The following is a 9,657-nucleotide window of genomic DNA, read 5'->3' on the forward strand; positions in this document are numbered from 1 at the left end:
CGTCACCTCTAACTCTGAGTCTATCCCAGGAGGGAGACAGTGTGGCAGAGGCAGGATGTCTTGCTCCCCTCTCTATGGTGCTATCTTGGGCTTCTGGGCTCCACAGGAATTTTGCCATATACCTGGTGCTCTCCAGCATACTTCCTTAGTCACTCTAGCTGAAATATTATTGTTTGTTAATTATTTTGATCCCTTTTTGTAGGGGATGTGATTGCTGGAAAACTCTAGTCAATCATTTTGCTGACATCCCATGATGAGTTTTAAGATCTGTGGAATATTCATATCCAAGGTCTGATAGGTTATCAGACATGTGGTTCTCATGCTCAGGAGAGAGAGTGATTCTGGTAATTAGATTGGAGAGTCATCAACATTGAGGTGAAACTAGACACAATGAGGTAGGAATAGAATACATGAATGGGAATGTGGAAATGAAAAGAGTTTGCCATACAGAACCCAGGAGAACCCCATCCTTTAGGAACAGATGCTAACAAAGCAAACTCATAAGTAACCTTCAGAGTAGAAGAAAGATAAAGAAAGTAAGGGATCAGGGAAAATCAAGGACAAAAAATATTTTAACTACAGGGGTTTTGTTAATAATGTCAGATGCTACTAAGAGGAATGAACTAAAACAAATTTAAATAAAATAGGTATTAGCCCAGGCGCGGTGGCTCATACCTGTAATCCTAGCACTCTGGGAGGCCAAGGCGGGTAGATCCTTTGAGGTCAGGAGTTCAAGACCAGCCTGAGCAAGAGCGAGACCCCGTCTCTACTAAAAATAGAAAGAAATTGGCTGGACAACTAAAAATGTATAGAAAAAATTAGCCGGGCATGGTGGCGCGTGCCTGTAGTCCCAGCTACAAGGGAGACTGAGGCAGAAGGATCGCTTGAGCCCAGGAGTTTGAGGTTGCTGTGAGTGAGGCCGATGCCCCGGCACTCTAGCCCGGGCAAAAGAGTGAGGCTCTGTCTCAAAAAAATAAAAATAAAAACAAAAATAAAAAATAAAATAAGTATTGAAAGGTGCCTATTGGTTGGGAAAGAAACACTAGGGAAGGGTTAAAAAAGGGAGATAGAGAAAACACACTGAATGAGCAAGTTATTTGAAAGAGAGGAGAGCATTTTACCCTGAGTGGACTTGAAGAGGCAGGGGTCACTCCTGAGACAACAGACTCCTGCCTTTCTCTGGGATGGGAGAAGACATAGGTACAATAGCACAGTGGGATACAGAACAATGCCTTAGAAATGGAGTAAAAGTCATTTGCCATTCTGTTATAATTTTTTAATATTTATTATGATGGTTACTGATTGTATAAGATTTGATGCATATAACAATGAGTTAGTGATTTATGGGGGTTTCTAATTTAAATATTCAAAGAAAAACACGCTACCTTATAAGGAAAGAAAATTGACCAAAAATGTGAGAATGAAAGTCTCAAAACAATTGAACAGTTTAAATTTCTGGATTTGATTCTAGATGGGGTTAAAAATGCAATAAAACATCCTTAATAAAAAAACAAAACAAAACAAAACAAAACTGGCATTATCCTAATAAAGAAAGAAGGAAAAAACCTTAAGAGTATAATTCTGGGTGAACTAGTAATTGATGAAAGGTTTTATTAGTACAATTGATGATAAAGGATAAGGCAATGTTTCAGAAAATTGAGAGTATTCAATTTATTCAGTTCTTTATCAAATATATATAAATTGCTTACTATGTGTCAGGGACCTTGCCAAATAAGAAAGGGTAAAACATTAGGAAATAGAAGATGCAAGTGCCACAGTTTTTATTATTTAGCTTCCGCTGAACTCATGATTGACTCTGCAACAGCATCCTCACCACGTTCTTATCTTGGTGATGCAAACTGTAAGAGTTGGTTTAAATGATAGGATGTTTCACTTACTGAGCCATAAACCAAAAGTAATTATGCTACAAGAACAGAAAGTCACCCACGCACAATAACTTATATTACCTGAAAGACAATTAGGTAAGCAAATGACTGAAATATAGGCAATTTTACTTATGTGCAACAAGCTAAGCGAGCATATGTTTATCAATCTATCTATCTAGATATTTATATAGATATTGATGTATACATATGGACATGGAAAAGTGTGCATGACCTATATGGTATAAATTGATATAATCAAAGTTCCTCTTTCTAACCTTTTCCAAATATTGTATTTGATCAATTCACATACGTAAGTATTATGTGAGAGTGAACTGAACCTGTGAAATATACTGTCAAGCATCAGAGCTTAAATTGATTTGTTACGAAATTCCAGTAAAGTACACACAGGAGAAATAATTTGGAAGTACTTAGGGAGGGTCTTGACAGGTTGCTCTGGAAAGCAGTGAAGCGAAGCTAAAGGGAACATTCAGATACTCTGTAGCATGAAAGAAAAAAAAAAGTAATCAAAAGTTGAATTCTTTTCCCTGGCAAAGTAAGTAGTTTCTCTGAATCCTTTCTGAAATAGTTGCGAATTGTAAATAGGTGAAATTGAATAATGATAATCAATCGAAGAGACTTAGAAGTGTCATCTAGATCAGCGGTCCCCAACTTTTTTGGCACCAGGGCAGGTTTCGTGGAAGACAGTTTTCCCACAGACGGGGCGCGGGCGGAGCTCAGGTGGCGATGCCTGCAGCCGGTTCCTAACGGGCCGCGGACCAGTACTGGGCCGGCAGCCAGGGGGTGGGGACTGCAGAATTCTAGATGACCAAAAAAATGTGTGAGAAGATAATTAATTAATTGATTGCATTTTGCTAGTTTTAGAAACTGGATCAAAGCTCATGATCTGGATAAAAAAAACACACACAACAAAAATGAATTGTCTTAAAATGAGAATAGGATATATGTATATGTATAAACATTCATTCTGTACGTACAAAAACACATTTCTATAAAAGTTGGCAATGTATTTTAATTCTTAAGTGATATGGCAAATATAATAGAGCCTTTATGGTTAATGAGAACACTTAAAACAGAATTTTTTCTTTTCTTTTCTTTTTCTTTTTTTCTTTTTTTTTTTTTTTGAGACAGAGTCTTGCTCTGTTGCCCAGGCTACAGTGTGGTAACATCAGCCTAATTCACAGCAACCACGAACTCCTGGGCTCAAGCAATTTTCCTGCCTCAGCCTCCCAAGTAGCTGGGACTATAGGCATGTGCCACCACCTGGGGCTATTTTTTCTATTTTAAATAGAGATGGGGTCTCATTCTTACTCAGGCTAGTCTTGAACTCCTGACCTCAACTAATCCTCCTGCCTCTGCCTCTCAGAGTGCTAGGATTACAGGCATGAGCCACTGCACGAGGCCTAAAATAGAACTTTTATCCATGTTTTACCAATACTTTCTATAAAAATGCATTCTAATAAATAAACTTAATAATGCAGGCAATCTTGGACTTTTATTTAGTAAATACCACCCAACAAAAAACTTATTTTGTTAATTTTTTTAGAGTACTTTTAGTGACACTTTTTTCTAGACTTAAAAAGTCTTAAGAAATAATAAGGTTCTCTGCAGCATTAGCCTAACTGTTCCACCAATGGCCTTTTGCCCAAGAAGAGGAAATGAGTAAGAATTAGGAGGGCTATGCTGATAATCAAATGTGGCTTTGAAAAAAATAAGTAGAAAAAACTCCTTATCCTTGAGAAATAATGACCACATTACCTTACGAGGCTGATGCCTGGGAGGAAGCCTTCGGATAATGAGCTGTTCTTGAGGAGCATCTGCTCAGTTCGTGTCAAGCAGCCAGGTGATAAGATAGGGAGCCTTTAGCCTAGATGAATGCGAGTGCTGTACTTTAAACTAGGTCAGATGTATTATTTCAATTTAAAATAAAGAGTGTTCATGAACCAGAAATTTTCTGTAAGAATGCTTGGAAATGTATGGCATGCAGATACATTCCTCAAGAATTTTGTGATGCCTTTGGAGATGGCCTGCCTTAACCTCCATTAGCAATAGCCACACAGTGACATAGACATACACGTTTTAGAATTCGTTCTTTGATACCAATCCTGATGTTGCTTGTTGTTTTGAGACTATACTAATGGCTATCACCTTCTTTGTTCTGGGAGACACAAGTACTATTATAAATACTTGTGTTCTATTTTAGCAAATGTTACAAAATGAATAATATAATGGAAGATATATATTTAAGAATGCTACTTGATTCTATTTCTCCTTTCCACTCCATAGTGTGTAATGGCTTATTTCTAATTACTTAAATGCAAGCCTAGGTTAATCAGAATTCATTCTTTTTAAGCTTTTTTTTGCACACTACATTTACCACATCCTTTCCATTTAAATAATCTTTCATCTACATGTGCCTAAAATATAAAAATTTTTCTTAGGTGTGAAAAATTATTACTCTGTGGACTAATTAGGATAGCTGTCCTTAGCTTTCCTAAATGAGTGTAGGAAAAAAAGGAGGGCCCACAGTGACAGATACAAATTAGGAGATAGTTCAACTCAAAGCGAATTTTCTTATGGAAACGATGTCTTAACAGGATTGCTTAGAAACAGATTCTCATATAAGTTTGTCTTTGTGGTATTGGTGCTTAAATACATTCTATAATGGCATCTCTTTTTCTATGATATTCATTAAGATTTGTTTAAATAAATTATTCCCTACCCCCAACTAGTTCATTGAGAGTAACACATTCATTTGCTGGTGCTTATGTTGACTCCTGTGCTTCCATTGCTCGACAGCAGAGGCCTGAGTTGTGTTTTACCTTCACAGGACCTGCAAAGATTTAGGCATTTGTGGCTTTTTCAGTGTTTTTCTGGCAATATTTGAAGCACTTTGTGTGACATGAATGTGATGAGATTACAAATTTATTAAAGAAATTAGAGTAGAGATAAAAAATGGAGAGGACTGGTAGAAAAATATTTTAATAAAAATATGAGCTATTGTGTAAATAATGTGATTATGGAAATAGTACTAGTAATAATAATAATACCTACTTTGAACATCTGTGTCAACAGAATTAGTTAAACATTTTTAAAAGAAACACATGGGGAGGTGAGTCAGGATAGTTTCTTTGATCTGAAGTTGAGAAAGGTGTTTTAACATCTTGCCTCAGTATTGAAAACAGCAGGGTTAAATACATGCTGGATAAAAATATTTCACTATTTTCCTTTGGACAGCCTTCACTGGGGCACTATCAAAGCCAAACTGAACACTTTGTGGTCAAGCTTTAAAAGCATCATTGCAAAATGACAAAAATCCTTTAATAAATGCCAAGTGAATCATAGTTTAACCATTTACCAAGTAGCTTTCTGTAGTATAATACAACATTAATCATATCAAACACAGAAAAGAATTCATAGCTAGACCTATCCTTTTCTTTGACAATTGAAATACTTGGATTGATTTAATTAATCCCACTTGCTTTTGATGGAAGTCTAGGGAGAGCTACAGGAAGCTGCCTGGTGCATTATTAATTCTCTACATCTTTACTGCAGTGCCAATGCTGTTTATCCCATTTTAAATTCTCCAGGTCCCCATCTCTGGCAATGACAGCTGTTATGGCTGTGGTGGGAACTGTTTCTTTTTTTCCCTGACTGAAAGGGCAGGGACCAGCTGCTGCTCTTGCTAAGGCTGAGAAAGGGATCAGTTTTCAGAGGTACTCCAGTGGCTGAGAAGGGGCCGCTCTCTCCTTTTTCATCAAGTATTTCTCTTTGAAAGAGTGATCCAATTCTGCTTAATCAAGGAGCTGGAACTTTGAGATTGTTCTTTGTCCTGACAATCTGAAATCCTTCATTGCCTTCCTGGGTGAGCTGGTCATAACCTATTTCTAAAGTCAAAACATTGACTTTTACTTAAATCATGCAAACGCAGGTTCTGGGTTGTAACATTTGGGCAACTGTGTTTTCCTCCCCAAATTCTGAGGGTGCCAATGTCCACTTTTGCTCTTCTTTATTGTCCTCTTGCATGTATCCATGGTGTTTACATATATGCAAATTTAAATAAAGCAAACGATCACTTTCAGGTAACCACGATGGATCAAGATATTATATGACATTTTCATACCTGGAATAATAACTTTTTTCTTTTATTACCAATAAAGATCAGCTATTCTTTCTATAAGTAAAGTTTTTATGCTTCTCACATTTTTATTCTATTAATTTCTAGTGCCAGATTTCTCTTTTATCAAGAGACATTCTCTATCAATTGCAAACTGTCAACCAAGTTTACAAAATATTGCATCCCTTCCATCACTGAGTCCCAGTCAATTAAATATAGCATACAGCAATATCAGAACTGAGAACAGACCATAGAAAAATAATACAGAAGTTTCTGCTGGCCTTGAGAGTTAATCCAAATGAGCTGGATTAGAATGACTGTGCTGAGACATGTCTTTTCAAAAATAATCTCTGCAACTGGATGAATATAATTCACACCTTTGTTCGAGTTGCATTTAAATATTTATTTTGTCAAAACATATGATTCAAAGTTTGGTAGTGCTTTCTTGAAATATATTCCATCATTATTTCCAAAACATTTTGAACCACACTCCTCGAGCTTATTTATATAATTCTTTATACCATAAATTACTATGAAAGTAAGTGTTTTGACTTCTCATGTTAAGGCTGAATGAACCAAGGGTCAAAAGACTTGTTCTTGGCATCATCCAGTCTGTGAGGGGCAGAGCGGGAATTTACATCTGGATTTCTAGCTAGGCATAGTATTTTTTTTTTCTACTCTACTCTAGCTTCTTTGTTCTGATTTTAGGATCATATGTCTCGTGATGTTTCTTTAAACGGTTTTGAAGAAAAATGAGTAAGAAGAGTGTGTTTTGTTTTGGTCCCAGGCTTAAAATTAATTTACATATTTTTTCTCAACAATGTAAAAAGTTGTGTTCATCAACTTTGAGATTTCCATGCTAAACAATCTGGAGAAATAGGTAATGTGAGAATGAGGTCTCTGAGATCTATACACACAAAGAAAACCTACAAGGTTGTGATGTTTAATTAGTAGAGCAGAAGACAAAGAAAAGATATATTTATTTTAAAATGTTTATAGAGCTGTAAGACAGAGTTGTAGTTTGTTTTTGTTGAAGAAATAAAACAGGATTATTGTGTAGAAGCCACAGGAGGTGGATCTGAGTTCAGATATCTACATAGACATAAATGACAGATGACATGATAGATGTAGATTCGTACATACAGACATAGAGTTACACATTACAGAAAGTATTCAAGCAGGAGACTCATAGAGGGAAATTGGGTACTGAGTGCGGGTTTGAATAAGCTTCTTTCCTACCCTATCTTTCTATGATTTTATTGCTTACATTTTTTTTTTTTTCAAAGCAAGCCACCTAGCCATATCTCAGTTTGAGAGTGAAGAATAAAGATACTTCAGGGAGGGGGAGCAAATGTAATTGCACATAATTATATATTCTAAACATGCTCATTGTAGAATTTCCTTTTAAAAATTTTATGTATTAATTTATTTGATACTAATATTATTGATGTTCTAATATTAGCTTTCCCCATGTGTTTTGAAATTTTGTTTTGCAGACTCATCTTAATTTTTCCCCCTGTCTTTCTTCAGGCTTATTCCCATTTATAATCTGTGTAGGGACTTTCAGTTGCCTGCACCTAGATGCCTGGGGCCCCTAGGCCAGAACTGGCTCATTTTGCTGCTGTCCCACAGTGATGTTGGGAATGTCACAGATTCTATTGTTGAGCCAATGTCCAGCTTAACTGAAGCCTTGGTAACGTGAATGAGTTCTGATTTGCCACATCTCAAATAGCAGAAGGTATTTGGTGATTCAAATTATTTCCAAAAAAATGCTTCCATGTTTTTCCCTTACCAGCCATGTATAATATGTAACACAAACTCTACAAGGTCAATTTTTTCTAGATTTTCTATTAAAAGATTAAAAAATAGAGAGAGAGATTTCAATAAATTCTTCTCTTCAGATAGTAACCTGCTCACATCATTGGTCCATGAAGGAATTTCTTGTTTCTTGCCATTCCCTTCCCTTTCCTTTCCCATGGACACCCTATCCAATGAACTTGAAACATATCCTTTCGTGTTCTTGGATATCTACTTATCCTTTACAGTGTGGTTTTGTGTGTATACATTTTAAAATAATGTATAATATTTCGTCACAGATCTAGTCATCTTACTTTATTAAAAAAATCTAACACCGTGTGTTTAAGATGTTCAAGTTACTGCATAAACTTTCAGTTCATTACTGCTGTAGAGTATTCCAGAGTATGCAAACACTACCAAGGAAACGCTGCACTGACTACCAGTGAGTGGAATTAATGAGTTTTAGTATATACTATATTTAATTTAATTTTATTAGGCCTTGTCAGATTTATTTCCAGAATGGCTATACCTGAATATTTCTACAAGAGTATATGAAGCTTTTTGTCTGCCCAAATGCTAACACTTGGTATGATCTGATATTTTATTTTATTCTTTGCTAAGTTCAGTGGATGCAACTTGCATCTCACATGAATTTTAATTTGTCTTCTCTGGTAAGCATTGAAACTGGCCTATTCCTATTGTTTATACATGTTTATACTGGGTTTTGATGTATTTCTTGCTGTTTTTCTGGAGTCCAGCTTAAATTCTACTTATTAATATGTTTTTGGTTTTAAACTGCAATTAACTTCTCCTAGTATATCATTTGTTTACAGTAAAATTAACTTCTCCCAGTGTATCATTCGTTTACAGTAACTATGGTAACTTGTTTTGAGCACAAGGTTTTATTTTGATGTATTCAAATACATATTTGTTGTTGTTTTGTTGTGGCTGTATATTTTGTGTTTTCTTTAAGATTAAAAAAAGTACTTTTCCATTGGGTACAAACAATCTGAAATTTCTTACATTTTTTTATATGTTTAAATCTTTGATTTGTCTATACTTTATTTCTATAAAGATTCATTTTAATTTTTTCTCCAGGAAAAAAAAGCACAATATTCTCAACATGAACTAAGCAAATCTCAATTCTCAATTTTTTATTATAGTTCTGTCAGTTTTTTTCTGGATATTTTTGAGGCTATGTTGTTAAGTTCATATGTGTGTGCGAGTCTTATGTTACCTTGACCCATTTTTCTTTTTCTTTTTCTTGTCTTTGTCTCTCTCTTTCTTTCTTTCTTTCTTTCTTCTCTCCTTTCCTTGCCTTTCCTTTCCTTTTTTCTTTTCTTTTCTTCCTGAAATAGGGGCTCACTCTGTTGTCCAGGCTGGAGTGCAGTGGCATGATCGTAGCTCACTGGAACCTTGAACTTCTCGGCTCAAGAGATCCTCTCACCTCAGCCTTGTAAGCAGCTGAGACTATAGGCACATATCACCACACCTGGCTAATTTTTTTTCTTTTTTCTTTTTTTTTTTTTTGAGAGACAGGGTCTTGCTATGTTGCCCAGGCTAGTCTTGAACCCCTAGGCTCAAGCAATTCTCCCTCCTCGGCCTCCCAAGTAACTGGGATTACAGGCTTGAGCCACTGCACCTGACCACATAATTTTCTCTTAAGGGTGTCGTTGCTTAGCCCTCATGTGTGGAGGAAGTGGAGAATAGAAGAGGGAATACTCAGGTCTTATCATTTGCTTCGATTAGTTATTCCCGCCTTTCTGGCTAGGTTTCTTGTGCCATGTGTATAGTTGTATATTTTTGGTGTCACAATTTTTTTTTTTTTTAATATTTTTA

This window comes from Propithecus coquereli, unplaced genomic scaffold, assembly GCF_000956105.1.
Source record: "Propithecus coquereli isolate 6110/MARCELLA unplaced genomic scaffold, Pcoq_1.0 Scaffold17, whole genome shotgun sequence".
Taxonomy (NCBI): Eukaryota; Metazoa; Chordata; class Mammalia; order Primates; family Indriidae; genus Propithecus; species Propithecus coquereli.